Source organism: Chrysochloris asiatica, unplaced genomic scaffold, assembly GCF_000296735.1.
Source record: "Chrysochloris asiatica unplaced genomic scaffold, ChrAsi1.0 scaffold00107, whole genome shotgun sequence".
NCBI classification, from domain to species: domain Eukaryota; kingdom Metazoa; phylum Chordata; class Mammalia; order Afrosoricida; family Chrysochloridae; genus Chrysochloris; species Chrysochloris asiatica.
In genome coordinates, this window is record NW_006408625.1 from 1,076,357 (window position 1) to 1,086,238 (window position 9,882).

Here is a 9,882-nt window from a genome sequence, read left to right on the forward strand (position 1 = left end):
ATACAAGGAGCTCTGGTAGCATAGTGGTTACAAATCGGGCTACGAACCTTAAGGTCAGCAGTTCGAAACTACCAGCTATCCCATGGGAGAAAAATGTAGGCGTTCTGCTCCTGTAAAGATTTACATCCTCAGAAACCCTGTACAGCATCGCTATGAGTCAGAACCGACTCCACAGCACATAACCACCACCACCACCATTCTGACAGGCAGCAAAATGGGCGACTTCGCTCACAACCCCTCTAGCTACCTCCCCTGGGCAGCACATACACTCAGCCAAGGAAAGTGCCCAAGGCAGCCGCTGTCCTCACCACCCTAAAAGAAGTCACAAGCATGGTTGTAACAGAAGGGGAAGATTCACCCCTCTTGGTATCTACTGAACACCTGTCTTTCCAATTGTAGGTATGTTCTCCTATGCTTTCTTTCCTCCAGGGCTGCTGATGTCTTCCTAGAGTGAGCTCGCTCACAGCTTCACTGAAGCCCCCCACATCAGCAGCATTTGGGTCTGTGGAAAACTCCACTTCCCAAGCACTGAAGACATATCTTGGACTATGAAGCCTTTGGCTGGAACCGATGGGGTAGCTATGGGAAATATGTGGGGATGTATTCCTTCCTGAGGAGCTCTGGTAGCGTAGTGGTTACGAATTGGGCTGCGAATCTTAAGGTCAGCGGTTCGAAACTACCAGCCGCTCCGCGGGAGAAAGATGAGGCTTTCTACTCCCGTAAAGATTTACACCCTCGGAAACCCTATACAGGGTCGCTATGGGTCGGAACCGACTCGATGGCACATAACAACAATTCCTTCCTGGGTGGCTGAGTGGAATATAACAGGAAAGGGAGGCACAGCATCATCTGTTCCTAAGCCCAGATTGTCTCAGTTATCCACATTTTGGTAAAAGATTGCAATGCTTCCTGACCATGGCCACAAGAGGGTGTTTAGCATCTCTGGGATGGTTTCTGTTCATCAGTATCCAAACAGGGGGTGTTGGGAAACTCACCTCTATCTGTCTTGAGCAGAGCAAAACTTCCTTCCAAGCTCTCTCCCCAAATAGAGTTCTGCTAGCGATGGCAGCGCTCCATGGTACAGAACCACCAGAACATACCTCACTCCAAGAGACACTCAATGGCTATGTAGCCACTACTTGTGGTCCTGGTTACTGTGCACCTGGACTAGGAACTACACTTTGGGGTTGCCCTGTGCTACAGAACCACCAGGGAATCGACACCAAGGCTTCTGGATTACTCCATGGTAAAAGCCAGGTGGACCACCTGCAGCGTTTCCCATGTCATGATTACCTTTGCACAGTTGTTATTCCTTACCTTGGTGCCTTAGAAGTAATGGGACAAATCTAAGTTCTAAGCAATTTTACTACACAGGCCCTGAATAATGGCAAAGAAAGCTTGTAGCTATCAACTGCTGAAACCACCCAGATGAGGAAGGTAGTCCTTCAGAACCAAATGGCTGCAGATATTCTAATAGCTGCTGAAGGCACCGGTCTATACACCTGATCACCCCACATTTCTGATTTATTAGGCCATATGAAGAAAGAGAAAGGAGCTCTGGTAGCATAGTGGTTACGAATCGGGCTGCTAGCCTCAGGGTCATCAGTTTGAAATTACCAGCTGTTCCATGGGAGAAAGATGAGGAGCTCTGCTCCCGTAAAGACTGACAGCCTCAGAAACCCTGTACAGGGTCGCAATGAGTCAGAACCGACTCCACGGTTTCAGCTGTTTCAGAATCACGGTTGCTGTGATTCTGTAAACTCTGCCGTGGGTATTTTATGTACCAACAGGGTCACCCACGGTGGACAGGTTTCAGCTGAGCTTCCAGATGAAGACAGACTAAGAAGAAGGAGAGATGGACTGGTTCCGAATATTTAGTCACTGAAAACCTTATAAATAGCAGTGGAACATGGTCAGCACCAGATTATTGACTACTGAAAAATTATAAAGAGTAGCAGAACACTGTCAGATATAGTGCTGGAAGATGAACCCCTCAGGCTGGAAGGCACTCAAAATAAGACTGGGAAAGAACTGTTTCCTCAAAGTAGAATTGACCGTGATAATCCAAATGGAGTAAAGCCCTCGGGATCTTTATTTGCTGATGGGGCACAACTCAAAATAAAGAGAAACAGCTGTAAAAATACATTAATAATCAGAACATGGAATGTATGAATTATGAATCCAAGAAAATTGGAAATTGTCAAGAATGAAATGGAAAGTACAAACATCGATATTCTAAGCATTAGTGAGTTGAACTGGATCAGTATTGACCATTTTGAATCTGACAATCACATGGTTTACTATGCTTGTGACAACAAATTGAAGAGGAATGGTATTATATTCATCATCAAAAAGTGTATATTCAGATCAGTCATGAAGTACAATACTGTCTGTGATAGGATAATATCCATAAGCCTACAAGGAAGACCAGGTAATACCAATATTATTCAAATTTATGCACCAAATACTAAAACCAGTGATGAAGAAATAGAAGAACTCTACCAACTTCTTCAGTCTGAAATTGATCAAACATACAATTAAGATGCATTGATAATTACTGGTGATTGGAATACAAAAGTTACAAACAAAGAGGAAGGATCTGCAGTTGGAAAATATGGCCTTGGTGATAGAAACAATGCTGGAGATCACACGATAGAATTTTGCAAAACCAATAATTTGTTCATTGCAAATACCTTTTTAAACAACATAAACAACAACTATATACATAGACCTCACCAGATGGAATACATAGAAATCAAATTGATTACATCTGTGTACAGAGACAGTGGAAAAGCTCCATATCATCAGCTAAAACAAGGCCAGGGACAGACTGTGAAATAGACCATCAATTTGTTCATAGGCAAATTCAAACTGAAGCTGAAGAAAATGAAAACAAGTCCACAAGAGTCAATATATGACCTTGAATATATCCCACCTAAATTTAGAGATCATCTGAAGAACAGATTTGATACATTAGACACTAAAGACCAAAGACCAAAAGAGTTGTGGGATGACATCAAGAACATCATGCAAGAAGAAAGCAAAAGGTCATTAAGAAGACAAGAAAGAAATAAAAGACCAAAATGGATGTCAGAAGAAACTCTGAAATTTGCTTTCCAGTGTAGAGATGCTAAAGCAAATGGAAGAAGTAAGGAGGTACAAGAGCTGAACAGAAAATTTCAAAGGTCAACTCTAAAGGATAAAGTCAAATATTATAACACAATGCACAAAGACCTGGAATTAGAAAACCAAAAGGGAAGAACATGCTCAGAATTTCTCAGGCTGAGGGAACTGAAGAAATAATTCAAACTTCAACTTGTGATATTGAAGGATTCCCTGGCCAAAATACTGATTGATGCAGAAAACATCAAAAGAAGATGGAAGGAGTACACAGAATCACTGTACCTAAAAGAAATGGTCGGTGTTCAACCATTTCAGGAGGTAGCATATGATTGAGAGTCAATGATCCTGAAGGAAGAACTCAAGGTGCACTGAAGGTATTGGCAAAGAACTAAGGTCTAGGAATTGGTGGAATACAAATTGAAATCTTTCAGCAAACTGATGTATCACTGGAGGCACTCATTTTTGCCAAGAAATTTGGAGGACTATCTGACCAACTGACTTGAAGAGATCTGAATTTTTGTACATTTGAAAGAGAGGTGACACACCAGAATGTGGAAATCATTAGACAACATCATTAATATCTCATGAGAGTAAAGTTTTACTAAAGAGAATGCAAAAATGGCTGCAACCATACATTGATAGTGAACTTCCAGAGGTTCAAACTGGATTTAGAAGAGGATGAGGAATGATTGCTGATATCAGATGGATCTTGTCTGAATGAAGAGAATACCAGAAAGATGTTTACCTGTGCTTTATTGACTACACAAAAGCCCTCCCCCCCCCCCCCGGTTCACATTTTTATTATAGTATTTCCTTTTAAAATTAATTCAAGACTAAAAAGAAAACAAAAACAATGATCCCATAGAGGAATGAACAATTTGTTTTAGTTACAGCCAGAGTTTTCTGTTAATGGGAGTTGTGCTCTTTATTTCAACAGTAAGTGGAGGAAAAGAAGATCTTGCCCTTTTGAAGTTCTGAGGGGGTATTGGGGTCTAGGTTAGTACAGTTGGGCAGATATGCTATCACTGTAACACATCAGGGTTTGGAATGGTCTTCCCGTCAAGATTCCTCAAATCTTGAGGAAGCTGTCCCAGGGACCTGTCACCACGGCCATGCCATCATCAGTCACCCCCAGGCAGCTGACACAGTAGTCATGCCCAGCCAGGACACCAGCCCTGTTGGCCCTGAGTGCGTCCCAGACGTTGCAGTTGAAATCGTTGTAGCCAGCGAGGAGGAGGTTCCTGCTCTTGGAGAAGGAGACAGAGGTGATCCCATAGACAGTGTTGTCATGGGAGTATGTCATGAGTTCCTGGTCAGCACGGAGGTCAAACAGCCTGCAGGTAGCGTCGTCTGAGCCACTGGCAAACACATTGCCATTTGGAAAGAAGCAGATGGCATTGATGTCAGACTCGTGGCCTGTGAAAGTTTGTCAACACATCCCTTCTGGCACATCCCAGAGCTTGGCTGAAGCGTCATCAGCACCAGAGATAAACAATCTCGTGTCTGGAGCAAGGGACAGGCTTATGACGTTCCCAGTGTGTCCTGTGAATGTGGTTGTCTGTTGGCCAGTCTCTATGTTCCACAGTGCACAGGTGGTGTCTCCAGAACTGGTGACGATCTGATTGTCATCCAGGAAGTGGCAGCAGGACAGGTAACCTGTGTGTCCTGCCAGCTCATGGCTCACGCATACATTACCTTCATGAGTTTTGAGATTTTAAATGGAGCAGATGTTATCTTGGCCACTGCAAGCCACGCAGTTCCCAGAAGGAGCATATGCACAGGTCATGACCCAAGAGGAGCACAGAGGAATGGTGTGGGCCTTGGTGATGGTGTAACTACCCCAGATGATAAGTTTAGCATTTTGCAAGGCACTAACTAGCAACCAGGAGTCTGTGCCCCAGTGCATGGCGTAAATCTTGGCCAGGTACCCCTTCAGCATTCTCTTGGTTTGCATCTGGATTCTTCCCACAGGGCTGATGTTGTTTGTGATCTGAGAGAGAATCACATCTAGGCTTTTCTTGCATCTCTAATTTGGTTTTTAAGTTGTTCAGCCTCTTGCCGTACCTGGTCTAGTTCACACATCTTCTGATCTTAGTGCTCCTCAATGTCAATGCAAAGAATCTGGGATCTTAATTCAAAAGTGCTTCTGGTTGCTCAGTGCCCGTTAGGGCACATGCGCCTCCAGCCAGCCTCGAGGCTTGCTTGGTCCTGCACGGCAGCTGCTCCACTCCTTTGCCACTGCTGCTTCTCCCAGCTCCTGCCGACATACACAAAAACTTTCAATTGTGTGGGTCATGACAAGCTAAGGACAAACATTGCAAAGTATGAGTATCTCAGAACACTTAATTGTGCTCACAAGGAACCTGTACATAGATCAAGAGGGAATTGTTTGAACAGAATGAGGAAACAGAATTGGTTTAAAATTAGGTAAGATGTGCACCAGGGTTTTAGTCTCTTACTATACTTATTCAATATGTATGCTGAATAGATCATTTGAAAAACTGGATTATATGATGAAAAATATGGCATCAGGATTGGAACAAGACTCATAAACAATGTGCGATATGCAGATGATACAACCTTGCTTGCTGAAAGCAAAGAGGACTTAAAATACTTACTGGTGAAGATCACAGACCAGTCTTCGGTATGGGTTGCATCTCAATATAAAGAAAACATAAGTCTTCACCACTGGACCAATAAACAACATCGATATAAATGGAGAAAAGTTTGAAGTTGTCAACGACATCATTTTTCTTGGATCAACACTCATGGAAGTAGCAGTGAAGAAATCAAATGACGTATTGCATTGGGCAAATCTTTTGTACAAGACTGCTTTGAAGTGTTGAAGAGTAAAGATGTCAGTTTGAGGACAAAGGTGCCCCTGACCCAAGCCATGATATTTACAATAAACTCATATACATGCAAAAGTTGGACAATAAATAAGGAAGACCATAGAAGAATTGATGCATTTGAGTTATGGTATTGGAGGAAAATATTGAAAATACTGTGGGCTGCCAAAAGAACAAACAGATCTGTGTTGGAAGAAGTACAACCATAGTGCTTCTTGGAAGCCAAGATGACCAGACTTTGCCTCTCATACTTCGAACATACTGTCAGGAGAGATTAGTCCCTGGAGAAGGATATGTTTGGCAAAGTGGAGGGTCGGAGAAAAAGAAGAAAACCACCAACAAAATGGATTGGTACAGTGGCAGCAGCAGTGGCCTCAAATGTTGCAATGATTGTGAGGTTGCCCCAGCCTGGGCAGTCCTTTGTTCTGTTGTGCCTAGGGTTTCTATCAGTCATTACCATATTGATAGCACCTAACAACAAAAATAGTGTTCTTCTGTTGTCTTTACCTATATTGCTTCTATGGTCTGTGCTTCCAGCTATAACAGTGCTGTCTGTCCCTACCTATATCTCTGAAACAACTCCCCGTAGGGCTTACAGGGACCTTGTGGAAATGGGAGGACCTATATAGTTGTGACACCTCCCTTTAGGGCTCACAGGGACCTTGTAGAAGAGGGAGGACCTGTATAGCTATAACAACTCCCCTTAGGGCTCAGAGGGATCTTGTGGAAGCTGGAGGATATGCCAATTGTAAAATCCAGCCTACTGAAGGGAAAACTGACTTTGCAAGGTAAATATGGACCTCTTGGCTTTCTGATTACGCACTTCTACTTGCTAAATCACTCTTATGTACCACCTGCTGGAGTGGACTTGAATGTCTAAAGTCCTGGCATGTTCACCAAAACCATAAAACCTCTGCCTTCCATTGGTGGACATGGAGAATTGACCCTCTCCTGTCATTGCTCAGGACTCATCGTGTATATAAATCTCTCTCAATAAACTCCTTCACCATAATCTAGAGTTTCCAGCCTCTTTCTTCTGTCTCAGGGTTCCCTCCAAAATAGGAAGCAAATTTCATGCTGCTGTTTCATGCCTAGATAACATAAAATGCAAAGACTGTATGAAAACCTGTATGGTGACTTGAAAGTCTCCACTCAACACCTGATATTCACTTCCTCTTCCTAAAGATGACCACTGTTATCAATTTCTTATATACACTTCCAAAATATTTCATGGATATTGTCATTGTGAAGTGTTGTCAAGTAGATTATGGTCCATATCAACCCAGTATCTTGGTTATTTGTTTGAGCCATTCTGTCTCTTTTTCTTTTAAGATTTTTATTGTGGATTGAGTGAAAGTTTACAGGGCAGATCATCACTTTTACATTCAACAAATCATATACCTTATTTCATTACAATGATTATAATCTTCTCCATGTACCATCAGTTAACAGTATTTCTCTCTAGCCACTTTAGCTTTTAAAAAACAAAAAATCACTCAGGCATATATAATAATTTATATCTCCAAAGGGCACATTCTGCAAGTCTGCCTCCTGGCCACCAGCTCTTAGTCCCTCTCTTCCCATAAATTTAGAGTCCTCAGCCATTCCCCCTCTCCATGACTTCCTTTCTGCCTCATCTCTGGTGTCACTGCTTCTCTGCCTAAGGTCTTGCATTCTGCTTGTGTTCTTCTCCCTTGGTGGTCCTAGGGTCCTCTGTTTCTGGACTGTTAAGATTAACCACTTCCCTGTTTTTGTTACAAAACTTCTACCTTTACAATTGTGACAGTCACAATTAATCATGATAACAATTATTCACTATTGCATCATATGAATCTTATCCCCATCTCTTTTCACCAGACCCATCTAGACAAGATGAAATCTATTCAGTGGGGACTCTTTCTTCACTCACATATTCTTAAACTAAACTCCCTCTTGAAACCTTGTAAGCCAGTCACTTCGTGTCTTTATTGCCCCCTCATTTTAAGTAGCCAATGTCTAAGTTGCCCGCCCCTATCTATGCTGTGTACAGAGAGGATAGCACTGATACTCGAATTGAAGACTCCTTCCCTCTCTCTTGGTATTTAGAGTCACTATCTTTATGAGTATAGGTCAGGTTCATCAAATTGTAGCAATTTACCCTTCTTTCCTTTATCAAAAAAAAAAAAATATTATTATTATTATTTTGTAATCTTCCTCTAGTCGAGTTCTGATTATCAAGCCATTGAGGCTAGGTCAAATGGGTACTGTCTGCACATTTGGGTGTTCTTGTGCATCTCCCCTCACTTCATATCAGCTGGATGCTTCACTCTCAGCTCTAGCCATCTGTGACTATGTCCTTGTCCATGGCCTAAAGTGTCCTCAGGTCTCACCACATTTTGGATCAAACAGCCCTTCCTCTTCTCTCTCTCATCTCCAGGTCAACAGGAGTTAATGGACTAGGGTTGAACTCAACCCATTTCTTCATTGCTGCTTTTCCCCCTCTTCCACTCAGCAGTAAACCAATGTGGTCGCCAGTAAGCTTACATGCCTGTTCGTGTGTTCCCTTTGAGTTTCAGTCTTAGAGGGGAGTTTGTTCTGAAGGAACTTAATTGCTTGCCATGATGTCTTCTTGGCGAAGAGCTTGCTTATTCTTGTAGTAGCCAGTCATACTGACATTTTTGTTTTGTTTTTTTTCTGATGATCTTTCTTTGAAGTTATATCATCTGTTGCTCTGGCTGTTCCAGGCTGGTCTGCTTGTCCTTTCTAGTGGGAATGCCCCACTTCATAAGGTTTTGGATGGGACTCAGGATTCTACCTAAGGTCCTATTCTCTGTAAAGGCTTTGAGAGAAGCCTATTTCACTGGGAAAGTTCTAGAACCCCTTTTAGGTACTCCAATTAGTTATAGGCTGAAGTCAGGCTTACAAGTTTTCTGTAATCATGTTTCCCAACATTCCTTTCTATCCCACTCAAGTGTCTATTTTACAATAGTAGGCAAGGGAAACTAATATTTGTAAGACAGTCAAACATTTTAGTGTTAATTTCCCTCTTCAAGCTAAACCTAGATCCCTGTATCCCAGAGCCCTATTGTTCCAAGGTTGAGCATGCATCACTATTTACCTCTGTGCCACTTAGGATGCAACTGAGGAAGAGCTGCCACCTCAAAGTAGAGTTGACCGCATTGATGCGAATGGAGTAAAGCCTGTGGGAGAAAAGCCAGTGGAACATTCACTTGCTCATGGGGCACAACTCAAAATGAAGACAAACAGCTGTAAACATCCACTGAAAATTGGAACTCGGAATGTACGAACTATGAATCTGGGAAAATTGAAAGTTGTCAAAAATGAAATGGAACGCATAAACATCGATATCTTAGGCATTAGTGAGCGGAAATGGACGGGTATTGGCCACATGGTTTATAATGCTGGGAATGATTAAAAAGCAATGGTGTTGCATCCATTGTCAAAAAAAAAAAAAAAAAAAGAAAACATATTCAGATCAGTCATGAGGTACAACGCTGTCTGTGATAGGATAATACCCATGCACCGACAGGGAAGCCTAGTTAATACCACTATTATTCAAATTTATGCACCAACCACTAAAGCCAGTGAAAATGAATAGAAGAATTCTACTAACTTCTTCAATCTGAAATCGATCAAACATGCAATCAAGATGTATTGATCATTACTGGTGATTGGAATGCAAAGGTAGGGAGTAAAGAGGAAGGATCAGTAGTTGGAACATATGACCTTGGTGATAGTAATGATGTTGGAGAACGCATGATAAAATTCTACAAAACCAATGATTTGTTCATTTCAAATATCTTAATTAGACAGCACAAGAGATGACTATACACATGGACCTCATGAGATGGAATACATAGACATCAAATTGACTACATCTGCAGAAAGAGACGATGGAAAAGCTCCATAT

At 42.0% G+C, this 9,882-nt stretch overlaps 1 pseudogene; it reads right to left on the bottom strand.

The window, feature by feature from the left end:
- Positions 1-4,192: 4,192 nt before the first annotated feature.
- LOC102828681 lies at positions 4,193-5,205 on the bottom strand (annotated as a pseudogene).
- Positions 5,206-9,882: the final 4,677 nt, after the last annotated feature.